This window comes from Lasioglossum baleicum, chromosome 2, assembly GCF_051020765.1.
Source record: "Lasioglossum baleicum chromosome 2, iyLasBale1, whole genome shotgun sequence".
Classification (NCBI taxonomy): domain Eukaryota; kingdom Metazoa; phylum Arthropoda; class Insecta; order Hymenoptera; family Halictidae; genus Lasioglossum; species Lasioglossum baleicum.
Window position 1 is genome coordinate 8,515,715 of NC_134930.1, and position 15,188 is coordinate 8,530,902.

The window sequence follows — 15,188 nt, forward strand, 5'->3', positions numbered from 1 at the left end:
AAGATTATTAGAATGTCGTAAGTTTTACAAAATTTGCACGCATTTGCACGCGTTGCGAAGTATTTAATTTGAAAGTTTACTTCATCTCCATAAACGGCAAAGAGAAAAAATAAATTTTTAAAAAATACCACGTTTTTAAAACGGACTAAAAAGTATAAAATAAATTTTTAAAAAATACCATGTTTTTAAAACGGACTAAAAAGTATAAAATAATTTAATCTAGAACCATACAGATTCCTAACCTCGTACAAATAGTCCTGAAAATTTGTGATTGTGAATTTTTAATAGCTATGAAAATACTTGTAAGATTTAAAACGAAAAACATGAGGCGCAAGATAATACATACATAGTAAGGAGTGTAGAGAGTAGCTACCGCTGAGAAAACTCGCACAACTGTTCATATCATTTGCAGTGCATTAGAATTGTTAGTGATTTAGGTGTTCATGCATCAATTATCTATTTCATGCGCCCCACGTTTTTCGTTTTAAATCTTACAAGTATTTTTATAGCTATTAAAAATTCACAATCACGAATTTTCAGGACTATTTGTACGAGGTTAGGAATCTGTATGGTTCTAGATTAAATTATTTTATACTTTTTAGTCCGTTTTTTTCTCTCACCTCCGCAGCGTGTTTACAAGCAATATGTAAACAAACGCTGCGCCGGGACAGGCTTACGTTACCGCGGAACGTGCAAGAATACGAAAAATTCAATACAGTATTAGCGATAGTTTTTTGCACATATCCCGAAAACTAAAAGCGGAACCCCTATATTGGAAAAGGAAAAAGTTGTTCAAAATGTGTTGCTGTATAACATATTAAAATTTCATCAAAATCGGAGGACGCAGACCTGTTCGCAATAATTACCAAATAATCTTTTATTTGCAAATAAGAAATAATAAATGCATCATTTTTGGAATTATTTAAATAATTTTTATTTAAATAAAAAGTTTAGTTATTATTTGCAATTAAAATCACACGTTTATATATTATTTGAAACTAGAGGGGTGTTGTTGCTCGCTCGCTTCGCGAGCTTCGCAAGTAGGGTTGTCGTAGCTCGCTCGCTTTGCGAGCTCGCGAGAGGGTTAGTGGTACGGATGTTATTTGGTGTGTGACTCTCCTCGAGCCACACAAAGAACTTCCCGATTCGTTAGTTGCAGTATATTATTAACATTATTTTTAGTACGTTTTAATAAGATTATACGTTTTGACGGAAATTCAATAGTTTTCTACTTATCAAAATGTTTGCTATATGGCGTCGCATCAAACCAACATCGTAGGCTCGTTGCTCGCTTCGTTCCTTGTTATAGCGTACTAATGTTGCAAAATAAATTGTCTTAATTAGTTTTTCGAAAACGATACAACTCCTCATTATCCGGGTTTGCAGTATTGATTTTGGTTTTCTTCGATACTGTTAATTTAAATTGTCCGAAAATATATAAACCGCGCTCAATTTTGAAATTCTGCTCAGTGCTACATACAACATTTGTAAAGTTCGCCTTTCTGATTTTTTAAAATCCAAACATACTTTCTCGTATGTTTGTCCCTGACTTTTATGAATCGTAATCGCTTCAGCAGGAACCACTGGAAATTGACTACGTGTGATTTGATATTTTTCCTCACTTGACATATTTACTTGATTCGATATTTCTATTATTGGTGTTAAATTTTGATGAATATTTGCATTTTTCATATAATCACGATAACGAGTTCTTACTTTCACTCCTACTCTGGCCAATTGAAAATCTAACCACAATATAGACGAAATTTTAGTATTTTCTTGAAAAGTAATAAATTTTAATATTCCGCATGTGTGCTCCATTAACCAATCCGTTTTCAACATCAATGTTATTAATTATCATATATTTTATATTAATTTTCAATTTAATCTCAGTTAATAATTCGTTTTGAACTGATTGTGTTTTTAAAGATTGTAATATAAATTTTTTTGTACTTTCATCGATATTCTTCGAAAATGTATTCTCGGCAGTAGAGATGATTAACTCACTCTTGCATTGGGTTAATGTTCGATTAATGTAAGCGTAAAATTCGTCGTAAGGCAAAAAAAAAATTTTTTTTTTAATTTAAAAAAAAAATTGAAAAAAAAATTTTTTGTGTAAATACGTTTGTTTCTTCGGTGGAAACTTTCCGTTCTCTCGTATAAATTGCATTGTTGAATGAACTTCTTTCGAAAAAAACTAAAAAAACTAAAAAACTACTTGACCAAAATGGACCAAAATCTAATCAGCTCTAAGTTACAGCGGGGCACATCGATTGCATCATTCATCATCCTGATCGCGTTGTTACTTTTTCTGAAAACGTTAACGAAAAATTTGATTACATAGAAACGGCCATACGCACACACACACACACACACACACACACACACACACGCGCGCGAACATTTTGCTGAAAATAGTCTAATATGTCTGCAATGACCTTGAAACGTGTAGATCTGCTAAAAAATCGATTTTCGATTTTCGGGGTCATTACAATAACTTCCCTATAAAATCGGGAAGTTAATAAAATTTGTCAACACTGGCGTCATATCGAAACGCCGTGGTAAAATGTCAAAGATAATAAGCTTCGACCGAAAATCTCGGTGTAACTGTCCTTTCGATTGATAACAAACATTATAGTATAATAATACGTAATAACTTTGTAAACACCGCACGGAGCTCAAACGCACATTGACGCACACTGAGCTCCTTCGGTTGCGAAGCGGATCAGTGGAGTGGCGATGAGTAAGAGTGAGAACGCGTAGTGGAGTAGGGAGCGCTGTCGCGCGGCTGGCGATCGCTGAACGCGATGACGTAGGTTTCGCGGGGAGGTGAACAGGTAAATATTTAATTGTTATTTCTCCGAAACGAATAGACTTTTTAAAAAATTTTTTTTTAATAATGCATTGTCATCCAGTTCTGAGCTACGTTTAAAATTTCAAGCCTCTAGCTCATCGGGAAGTTAGTTTAAAATCAATTGCAAAATTTGCCACCGAACAAACAAACACACAAACAAGAAAGCGAGCTAATAAAAACGTGGTAAAATGCGATCCCCCGCAATCCCATTATCATTTTATTTTAATATTTTAGTAAAAGTATCTACGATCACCCGCTTAGAGTTGTTCGAAGAATGGTTCAAATTGAAGAATTTGAAACGAAAGGATTGCGTTAGTGGATTACTAAAGACTATTTTTACCGGAAGGAATGTGACCGGACATATTGAAGGAATTTTAGAGAACTTTATCAAAAATATTGAGAAACTCGTTGCAAATAGGCAATAATTATAAAGATAGATTTCTGTCAAAAAATAAGACTTCGTTAGAATTGACCATAGTATTCCCCTTTAATGAGATTGACATTCACGAACTTGAACCCGCAAGACTTGGAAGGCCATTAAAAATTTTTAATGAATGTAGTATTAGATTAATAATTATTATATTAATAAACACAAGTACATAGTCAGTACTTTAGTCAAAATTTAAAAGTAATTTTTACACAAAATGTCAATTTTTTCCTCGCACAATAATTAATTTGCGCTAGAACTGACTTCTAGACCACTGTGTGGCGCCTCAGAGTCTCCACTCAAGTGTTGAAGGTTAATATTCTAATTAACGAATAACTCTATCACCTCATTGTGTCATCGTATTGGTATGAAAAATATTGTATTTACGTTGATTGTGGCAAAATTTTCGTTTCCTTAATCTCATTTTTTTGTCGTTATGTCTTCGTAAGAGTTCATAATTGAAAAGAATCCCAGTTAAAAAATTCAAGTTGCACAGTTAAGTAGTTCACCTTGTATATACATAGAGTGTCCCATTTTAAGTTTTGCGTGCAATTATCTTCCACACTACAGCTCATTCTATAAAATATTTCAAATAAATCCTACCCTATTTTAAGAAGCTTTTTATTGTGCTTAGGTAGGATTGGACATTTTTATAACTGAAGAACAACATTTTAAACATCGATTGCAATGAAATAAATATATTATCACTAGTGCCTTTTCATAGTATTAAAATTGAATAATCTCCTAAACTAATGGTTTTTTGATATAAGAGGGTCAATCATTTTTTATGGGAATGAATACGGGATGAATATTGAATATTGACTATAATGGCATAACTAATGACTAAATACGCAATCAGCATTTCACTATAAGTAATGACTAAAAATGGTTACAATTTAAAATAAGACATGATAATAACAAAAAAATAGCCTATTAGTTTGTAAACATATAAAATACAGATTGTGACATGTTTGGTCACTGCTAATTAAATAATGAGCAATAACTAACGATTACTTAGAGTTGTGACTAACTAGTGCTATGTACAATTGTTATGACTAACTAATCAAAAAGTTTTAACTGACTTTTTTCAAGTTTTGACTAACAATCAAGCAGACTATTAGTCATTTTTAAATATTACTTGTAGGTAATATAATAATAATCATTGCCCTACTCTGCCTCACAGGTGATGTGGAAATCTATTGATACGAGTGTCGCCCTAATGCGTCACGAATTCAAACAAGCAAAACCGCGGTCCCGTCAGGGGGGCGTAGCCTTCGAAAATTGGCCGCCGCGAGCCATTAACTCCGAGGCCTGTATTAGGTTGTCCCACAAGTTATTTTCATAATGTGCGCGCGTAATGTTATTAGGCAAAACAGCACGGTCATGTTTCTATTAATATTTTGTTACCTACGAAGCTTTCGTTCTTTTCAAAGCGCTATTTGTTTGATTAAAAAACAATTCTCGATTGTCATTGTTCGAATTACTCGAAGTATTAAAATTATTAATGAGTGAAACAAATGTTTACTTAGCTCTTGTATCTTGTAGTTTATGCAGCAAACTTTCTCGCAATTTTAACCTTTTAACTGGGCGTTCAATTCTGATTGGTTTTTTGTGTTCAATTTAAGATGGGTTTCCATTATGAACACTCACAAAGACGTAATGGAAGATGTAAAATTATGATAAGACACATTTTACTATAATTAACGTAAAGACAATATAATACAGTAGAACCTCGATTATCCGAACTTTCGATTATCCAAACCAGTGAATGAGAGATCTTAAAGACAGTCTTCGATGGTTAAAAAAAATTGAGATGACTTAAGTTTACTTTAACAAATAAGTTTTGTTAACATTATCTGTATACATATGTACAATTTCTATGTATCATATACGTATACATAATACTACATACAGTGAGTGTAAGAAGTATTCGTACGCCATTTAGAATAGAATAACTTTTTTATAATTGTACCAGACGACTTGAATTTTTATAATCAATTAGAAGTATTGGTTTACGAAATGATATTAAATAAAAGATTTTCCAAAAATTATTATTTACAAGGGTACATGCAAAAATAAAAAAGGCATTTTTTAAAACTTTTTTATTTGCGCCCATAATGAAAATTTAAAATGTATGTTTTGTAGATCTATAAAACAAATATTTCAAATTTTCTTTAAGCGCCCAAATACAAAAGTTTTAAAAAATGCCTTTTATATTTTTGCATGTAACCTTGTAAATTATAATTTTTGAACAATCTTTTTTGCATGTCATTTCGTAAACCAATGCTTCTAATTGATTATAAAAAATAAGGCCGTTTGGTACAATTATCAAAAAGTTATTCTGTTTTACACTCACTGTACATATATTTTGAGTAATATATGTATGTCACATTTCTAATTGCAGCAGTAAAACTTTTGTACTTAATAAGTAATTTTAAAACTGTTCGATAATTCGAACAATTCGATTTTGCGAACCGTCTCGGTTCCAATCAAATGAAGATAATCGAGTCTCTACTGTAGTTCTATTATAATACCAATATGAATACGACAATATTTCAAAATGAAAGAGTTATTCGTTACCTGCAGAAAAAATTGAATGACGAATTAACTCGTCATCCACAAATAAAGGTTCAAGTAATAAATAATCGAATATGCATAAAAAGACCAAAGCTGTTAATCACGCGCACAAATTCTGCAACAAAGTGCACACATATCCCGGGATTCCTGAACAGTAAACACTAACACGCGTGATTGCTCCATTAATTACCACTCACGCTAATCACCTATACACCGGCAAGCGAGCAGAGGCACGGCCGTAAGATAAATTTTTCACCGGTTACACAACAGGGCTCAGAAGTCAGCGCGGATATATAATTATTCTTGGTTATTGCCCTTCTCTAAACGCTCATCCAGGATTACGGAGAGATCGAACGGTGAAGCGAATCGTGGCACTCGATTCAGTGAACGTAATGACGATACGAGCTCGTTATGACGACGATGATGCGATAACGAGCTCGTAGTGGTGCCGCGGTAAAGCGTTACAATACTGGGGGCGCGCTTTACCGTGCCGCGGCGAGCCGATGGGGAACACTTGTTCGATTATGCTTCTTGTTCACCGTCGGCGATTTGTGCATGGAGAGCGGTCGGACGCGGGAACTAGTCGATTTCGCGCCATGGAACGGCAAAAGTCGAATTACGGTTACGGTAAATCACGAACGGGAATCATTATCGAGCGTTGTCTTGGCCGTGCTGTGAAACGGCGCCAGAATCACCAGGTTAAGACTTGTCCCCCACTCTACCCTTTCCCTTCTACGACGCTATTCCGCCACGCTTCGTGTATGTGTCGCACTGTCACGTGACTACTGATCCGGTACTGACAGAGAGGGGGTAACCTTTTCCCCCCTCGATTCGAGTCAATTCCCCTGTTGTAGCGGGGTCCCATGGAAATCACCGACACAAATCACCGACACAAATTTCCCCGACACGGATTTCACCGACAACATTTCACCGACAATAACTGGCCGACAACGGCTTTAACCGAAAACGAGTTTGGCCGACAACGAATTTGATGGACAACGCCTTGAGACGACCACAGTATGATAACACTGTATGATAATACACATGATAGTACTGTATGTTAGTATATACTGTGTCTCATACTGTCGTCTCAAGTCATTGTGGATTAAATTCGTTGAGTCGAAGTTGAAAGAAGAAAGAAGTTGAGTCATTTCTTAAAAAATTCTGAAACCTCAAATTACTTCCTTTAAACATGTTAAACGAATGTAACATGTAACAACTTCAATACAGTGGCCGAAATTTCTATAAAATCATCTTCATTTTCATAGATATTTTAAAAATGGGTCCCATGGAAGTCAGCGACACAAATTTCCCCGACAATAACTTTGGCCGACAACACCTTTAACCGAAAACGAGTTTGGCCGATAACGATTTTGGCCAACAACGAATTTGATCTACAACGACTCGAGACGACCACAGTATGATAATACTGTATGATGATACATATAATACATATGATAATACTGTATGATAGTACATACTGTGTCTCATACTGTCGCAGTGTTCCAAACGGCCGATTTAGGAGTGCAAAAGTCTTCTAATAATCGCTAATTCTGTGTTACATGTATTCTATACACATTAGGTAAGTATAAAGAAGGCTAATTGAGTTCCGTAAGTTCATTGAAATATTTTTTTTTCTTGAAATATAGCAGAGGAAGCAACGTATTTCGATTTATAATGCCAGTTGTAATTTACAATGATAGAAAAAAGAAACTTGTACACACAATTCTTCTTTCTTTACAAAAGTATAATTTTCAGAAATTAAATAAGAATGGGAAACATTCATGTGGGTGGCCCATAACAATAGAAAATCAATCTCTTTTTGTTTACGCTCTATACGGCTTGCAAAAATAGCTGCCAATCGGCGCTCCAACAACAATGCCACAACACCAGGCATTCTTTGCCCATTATTGCCTAATACGTCTATATATATATATATATATATATATATATATATATATATGTATGTAATAATACGTCTATTATATATGTACGTCCCACGCGTACTCGTCATCGAACTGTACCAGAAAAAATAAAATAACTTGCTAATCTGCAATTTTCTACAAACAAATTTGATGAAACCATAAACTACATATTTCATTCCTAATACTCATGCAAAAATTAACGCGAATACGGGCGAATATCATTAATATTTCCTACAGCAAACTTAAAAAATAAATTTCTTAATACTTCCTTGAGAAACATTATTTAAACATTTCCGTAAAATTGTTTCATTTTTTTCATATCTTCCTAATGCTTCTGAACACGGCTATTATAATTAGAATCAATATTAACGTTCTAAACAATAAATAATGGGTGAAAACCTTTATATCGATGTACTTTTCATACTGCTACTTTCAACCGATTCCACACTTAACAATAATTGATTTGAGAAATAAAATTGTCGATTTTAGCTTCTACAGACGTGTGTGTGATGTAAGAACAGTATTAAATGCCTACTTCATGTTTAGTTTTTTGACTTTTGCACTCCTAAATCGGCCGTTTGGACCACTGTGATGTCGTCTCAAGTCGTTGTGGATCAAATTCGTTGTCGATCAAATTCGTTTTCTGTTAAAGTCGTTGTCGGTCAAATCTGGAGTCGGTGTAACGTTGCCGGTGAAAACCGTGCCGGGGAAACTTGTGTCGGTGATTTCCATGGGACCCGTTCTGGCGACACTGAACGGCGCGGCGCGGTACTGCGCCTACTCGATACACCTTGGAAAACTATCGCGAAAGAAAAGGGCCACGGGATACGAATCGATATCTATTTCTCGATGCCGACGCTCGACAACCGCCCCCGGAAAAATAAGCCGCGATCGATCATGGAATTTCAGGCTGTCGAATCGACAACGCTTTATCATCGGAACGATTTGCCGAACCGAGCATCACCGTCGATTCCTCGCCGATATTGAACGTGTCGACAGCCGACCTTTTAATCTTGCTTATATACACACGTCGACCGTTCCGCCGAGTTTATTTAGTTAGAACACTGGTCGCGTGAAAAATTGACAGACTCCATGTGCCCGCGGCTCATCCTCTACACACGTCAATGAACATGCGATATCCCTGACATTACGAGACGGAAACGCTTCGAACTTCCGGTGGCTTCGAAGATGCCACGGGTTACCCAATCCAGACACCGGCCACCGATCGTCTGTATTATTCATTACAATTACAGATCGATGGTCTTATACGCGCGGAACCCAATCTATTTGCGGTAGAGCCTGTCCGACACGGATTAATGACAAGGTGACACGTTTATCTATTGACTTTCCCTAGTGAGACTAGTTGCGACAGGTGCTTTTTACGCCGCTTCACGCAATTGTTTATTTATTGCGGAATAAAGATCTAATTGTAAGAACTTTTCACCCGATTCTTCATACTCACTCCTGCCACTTTGGTTCAACTGAGACAGCGTAATTTGCATTATTCGGAAGCATGCAACTATGAAAATAGCTACATGCTGCCAAATAATGGAAATTACGCCTCGTAAACGAAAAAATAGGACTTTTGATGGAGATAGCGCCCTAGATCGATCTTTTATCTAGCGTGTTTGTGACTATTGGAAAACCCCTTGTTTGTATTATCGAGAAATGAGAAAAGGCGGATCCCGCACCTTGCAATCCTGAAAACGAGTCTACCGCCTTAATAACGATTACACCAAGGCTATTCTATCTTATTCATTCTACATGTCTTTATATGAAAGGTACGTCTGTATTTATGCATTATACAATGTTTATTTCAAAAGGAAGTTTGAAAAACAATGTATATTATTTCATCATATTTCTCCACTTTCTGTTTTAAGGAGTTAATCGATTCGGCAAATGAGCGGCTCATATGAAGGTCAACTGCGTTTTTTAGATTAGGATAATATACTGTTCTATGTACTATCTAATAGGGCGTTTTAAGACGCGTACAGTGACTTACGACTCCAGGTCGTTCCAAATCGTTGAATATCAACTGCGATGGAAAATATTCAATATTTCACTTTGAGGAAGCGGATAGTGTGTATCGAGCCTTATACATGGTTATACAATAATAGGTTAAAAGTCTCAAAGAACTGCAATTTTCACTATCTTTACCCTTTGATTACACGTGGTAACGTCATCCGAACTCGGTGAAATAACAAAAATCAACAAGGGCAACACTTACTATTTTCTTAGCAATTTCTACTAGTAGCAATTTTCTCAAAATTGGTTTGACACATCATTCAGTAAACTAATCCCTCCAGCTTCTCGACAAATCTTTTTCGGTTCGCTTTTGAAAAAGTTACTCCGTTGTAGAGAATATATGGAGACCTTATTAACTGGCTGTACGTAACAGGAATTACGATGTAAAATAAATGTACGTTGCTTTTGGGCTGATGACGCACGAAGATTAAAAAGTGAACCAGCTCGGGCGAGTGACGGTTGCAAAAGGAATCGTAACTCAAGGGGTGAAGTAAAATATTCGTACGCCATCTAGCAATTAACGACTACGGCAACATGGCCGATATTTTGCGACATCGACTGGGTCTCGTCCGGATATATTTAATAATGCATCGAGCCCGAGGCGGGGGTTGGCGCACGCGTCCCCTTGGGGACGAAGGTCTTCCAACGACCGTGAAAAGGTGTCGGTGTCTAGTATCACAAATGCAATTCCGTCGTGTCCCACGGAAGCCAGACAGCGGGAAAAAGACTCGGTAGCAATTTCAGCAAGAATGCAGCTGGCGTGGGTGGTTGCCTGTCTCGTTCGCAGACGGTCGCTCGCTCACGGAACCGCACTGCGGTTCAAACTTTTCGCTCGCACGGAACCTCCGTTGGGAGATCCGATTAGGAAGCAGACGGACAAGGAATTAGCATTGCAAGTAGCCGCCATCATTTCAGAAGCGCGATTACCCGAACCCTGTAAAGGGATTATTAATGGAAATCCAGATTTCCTGTTGCGTTCTGCTTTTTCGGTATTTCCACATTATGTCTGTCATTATGGGAGTGTATCATCCGTTTCCAATATTAATAGATTTGCAACGCAACGCGCAACGGACGCATGGTAAAATACTGTTTATGCGAATCCGTCGCAGAATGGTCGTACGCAGAGTCCAACCGAATAACAGATATATTGTAATCAGTAGACAGCGGATCTTTATGCATTTATAACAAAAATGTGTAGGCGTAATTAAAAACAGTGAAAACAGTAGGAGAATTTAAAAATTCTGTTATATTACTCTCAACCTTTTATCCATATTGACAAAGAAAATAAATTTCTATTTCACTCCAGTTTGTTATAATTCAGGTAAAACATTTTTATTTTGCATAAAAGTCCGCTGGCTTGTAATATCAGGATGACTGATAAACTTAAAGTAAAAATTACTGGACATAAATAGCACAGAGCTGGGGAAAATAGTATTTTAAATAGTAAATAGTATATAATCCCATTTATTTTAATCGCAGAGTTGGTACGCAGAGTCGATGGGTAACCATTCGAAAACGTCGTCTGTCCTTCTTTTAGAAAGTTTCTTAAGGAAGGTATAGGACAATAGGGATGCTCTCTCTCTACGCTGACCTGACATTTTTACCCGTTGCTGGGTAAAAGGGCGGATGACGTTTTCGATCGCGCGGTTACCCATCGACTCTGCGTACCAATCTGCAGGAAAAACTAAACATATGTTTGCCATAAATCTTACAGCGGTCCTTCTCGCATCCTGTTTTTCGTCTAACCGTCCCGTCGTTTTCGTAAACGTGCTACAGCGTGCATTTCGAATTTCGACACTCTAAATGCCCTTCCTAAATTCTTTAGAAAAATCTTGCGGAAAATCAGTGTCGTTTGAGCCGCGGTAGAGAGCACATCTCCAAAGACTTGTCAATTCAAAGCTAACGGTTGCTATTAGCTGTGTTTTTGATATTGATATTTAAACTAATCACTAGACTGCGGATCTTTATGCAAAATTAATGTTGGCTGCCGCTATTACAAGGGACAGGAGCCAGACAGATATTTGATTTTGACTGTGATCATTTTAAGAAGTTCAAAATAATACTATGGTGTTTTGAAATTATTTTAATCTCTCTACTCTATTAAAATGCACCTACTCATGTTTGCTACAAATGCATGAAATCCGCGGTCTAGTGATTGCATTACCTGATTGTTGTGATTTGTGCAGCAGTACAAGGGATATGGCAATTATTATTAATGCATAACTATGTGTTGACAAATGTGAACAGTAATTGTGAGTGTGGAGAAATTTCAAGACACACATTTCGAAGCAGCAAATGGATTTACGGCTGAATACGTGAGTTTTTAATACAATCAGTTTCTGCTTCTTCTCTTTTTTTACGATAACCTCGTAAACTAAAGCCAACCACCAAATAGTCTAAAGAGAAATGTTGTTCAGAATAATGGTCTTGACCACATATCCAAAGCTCATCGAAATCGGATAGAAGCTAGTAGTACATCGATCCCATGGATTTACAAGTAAAGTTTCTCGCGATAATCTCGTAAACTAAAGCCGATCGCCAAAAAGTCTAAAGAGAAATGTTGTTCAGAATAATGATCTCGACCACATATCCAAAGCTCATTGAAATCGGAGAGCATTCACATAATCGAGAAACTCTTGTTTGTTGCGATGTCACGGCGCGGCGTATCACCGACACTCGCTCGCCGGCGCGGCGCGGCGCAGCGGCCCAGGACGCGCTCTGATTGGTCCGTGTTTTTCGTTAATAACTCCTAAACAAAGCCGCAGTTGACATTGGTGCAAAGGAAAATGTCTCTTAGAATGGTCTCAGGAACCTCCCATTTCCGGGACTTACACTTAGTTTGGGACACCCTGTATACACGAATAAATTTATTTCGTTATTGCAGTATAGTCTACCTTTAGGTAGTATAGAATACTAGCGAAAGCAATAGCAGTGATTGTAATTAGCAGGTCGCAAATATGCCACGCGGTACGCGACAGCGGCAGTGGTAAGAGTGGGGGAAGCGAAGGCAGGCTTAACGCAGTTTGTTAGCGAGGGACGGAAACGTAAGGGGCCGTATCTGGCAACCCTGGTACCGACCAATCAACCGTCGACCAGTATAAGCCAAATTTTTCTTATCTGTAAGTTCAATCTGTTAACATTTAAAATTAAGTTAGAAGATGTTTATTTAATCTTCCTTGTACCTTTTCCCACAGAAAAATGTCCGAAATTCCAAAGCAGAAAAAACCATCATCACCGCTCACTTTAAATATTAACGATAATTTTTCATTAACTTCTTTACCTGGTGTAACTTCAAATTTCGTGGAAATAGTGAAATCAATCTCTTCTAGAAACGACACATTAGAGTTGCAGACAAAAAAGAGAAGACAACGGACGCAACAATCCGAAATCTTAACTTCGACCGTTTTTATAAACGAAGTTCAGAAAAAAAAGAACCTGGCTGAAAGAAAAAAGATAAATGCGGAGAAAAGAAAAGCTGCAAGAAACGAAAAAGCCAAAGAAGCAGAAAAAAGAAAAGCTGAAACTCAATTAAGGAAAGGAAATAAGGAAAGATGTAAAAACTGAACAAAGAATGACATAATACATAAAAATATATAATTATTTTATTATTTGTGTAAATACAATTTGAATAAAAATGCGTATTCTAACATCTAAATGTCTTTTTTTAACATTATTAATGATTTAGACTGAAAAATCTACTAAATACGTAATGGTCGGTACTGCACGACTCTCCCCTATAACTAACCTATACGTCTACAAAACGCATATTTTAAATTTTGATTACGGGCTCTAATAAAAAAATTATAAATGGTGCCTCTTTTACTTTCTCATGTAATTCTTAGCAATCGCAATTTTTTCAAAATCTTTTTTGCATGTCATTTTGTAAATCAATTCTTCTAATTGCTAAGGAAATGTTAGGTCGTTTGGTCCGATCATAAAAAAGTTATACTGTTTTAAAGTGTGTTCAAATATTTTCTTCGTACATTGTATGAACAAAGAAGTTTAAAAAATGATAGAAACTTTAACTCGGATAATAGGAACTTGGTTCCTTTCACAAAGCTGACTCTCATGACTAGTAGAACACGAGTGAACAAAAAAATCCATTTTGTTTTCTGACCTTGATTTTCAAGGCCGAGGTCAATGATGAGGGAAGTTTTCTACGTAATTTTGCACTAAATCGTAGGTGTAGAATCGCGCCATAATGGCCGCGACATATGACTTTTTGACACCCTGTACAGTAACATACAATGGAAGGAAGTGAACAACGTAGATACTGAATTCAATGAATTATAATTTAAAGGTTGCTATATGCATCGTGATAGCAGAAATATTCAACCCTTTGCGCTCAACTACCAGCATTGCTGGCATCACAACTACAGCGCTCTATCCGAACTTCTAGACCAAAAGGTTAATGCAATGAACTTGACAGTCTAATTGTCGTTCTAACTTTCTCTGACAGTCAAAAGTATTCTATGTGTTAAGCGCATACACCCTTTTGGCAAAATAATAATGTGCCTATGAAAGATTTTACCAAACGGATTTATTTCTACTGCATTTTCGCTTTGTTTTTAAAATTTTTCTGAATTCGTTTTCTTTAATCCTTGTACCGATTAAAGAAGCAATTACCACTTCATTCTAACCTCTTCAAGGACTTTATTAAAAGCAAATTAGGCAATTTTAATTCCTTTTTATATTAGGTATTTTTTAGGGATTTAAATAGCCTTCAACAATTACACGAGACAAAAATAAAAGTAATTGTAAGTGCGTTGATAAAACTGAAATTAAATACACCCGTGCTTGCCAGTTTATTCATATTGATGTAATTATTCGAATACTTCACTAATTCACATTTACAAGGCCGATCTAATACAACCTTAGGATAAAGATTTTCGAAAATAAAAAACTTGGAATATGCATGGTCATTATTTTAAGAATATAAAATTGCAACAATGAGCGATATGCTTTTCAGGAATAAAACATCGAGAATATAATAAAACGACACTGTTGTATGCAACAGAAATGATAAAAGATTTTGAGACCAACTAATATAATTTCAATTTCTGACAAAGTTAGAGTTACCAGATTGCGCGTATCAAACGAAAAAAAAAAACAAAGCGATGAGGTCCTATAAAACCGCGTAGCCCATTCTTTCTCGAGGTTTTCCGTAAGCCATAAACTCATAAAAATCTTTTACCTTTCACGGAGGAAATGACTTAATGGAAAAACATTACCCCCGACACTGGCCCGAAGAAAAATCGCGACGCAGCTCGTTCAGTCGGTGGACAGTGCAAAGAATGACTCAACCTTCGGGTCGCGACTTTCATAAGATCAAAGTATGATCCTGTTGATGAGTTCTGAAAGGGAGCAGGAGGAGGAGAGA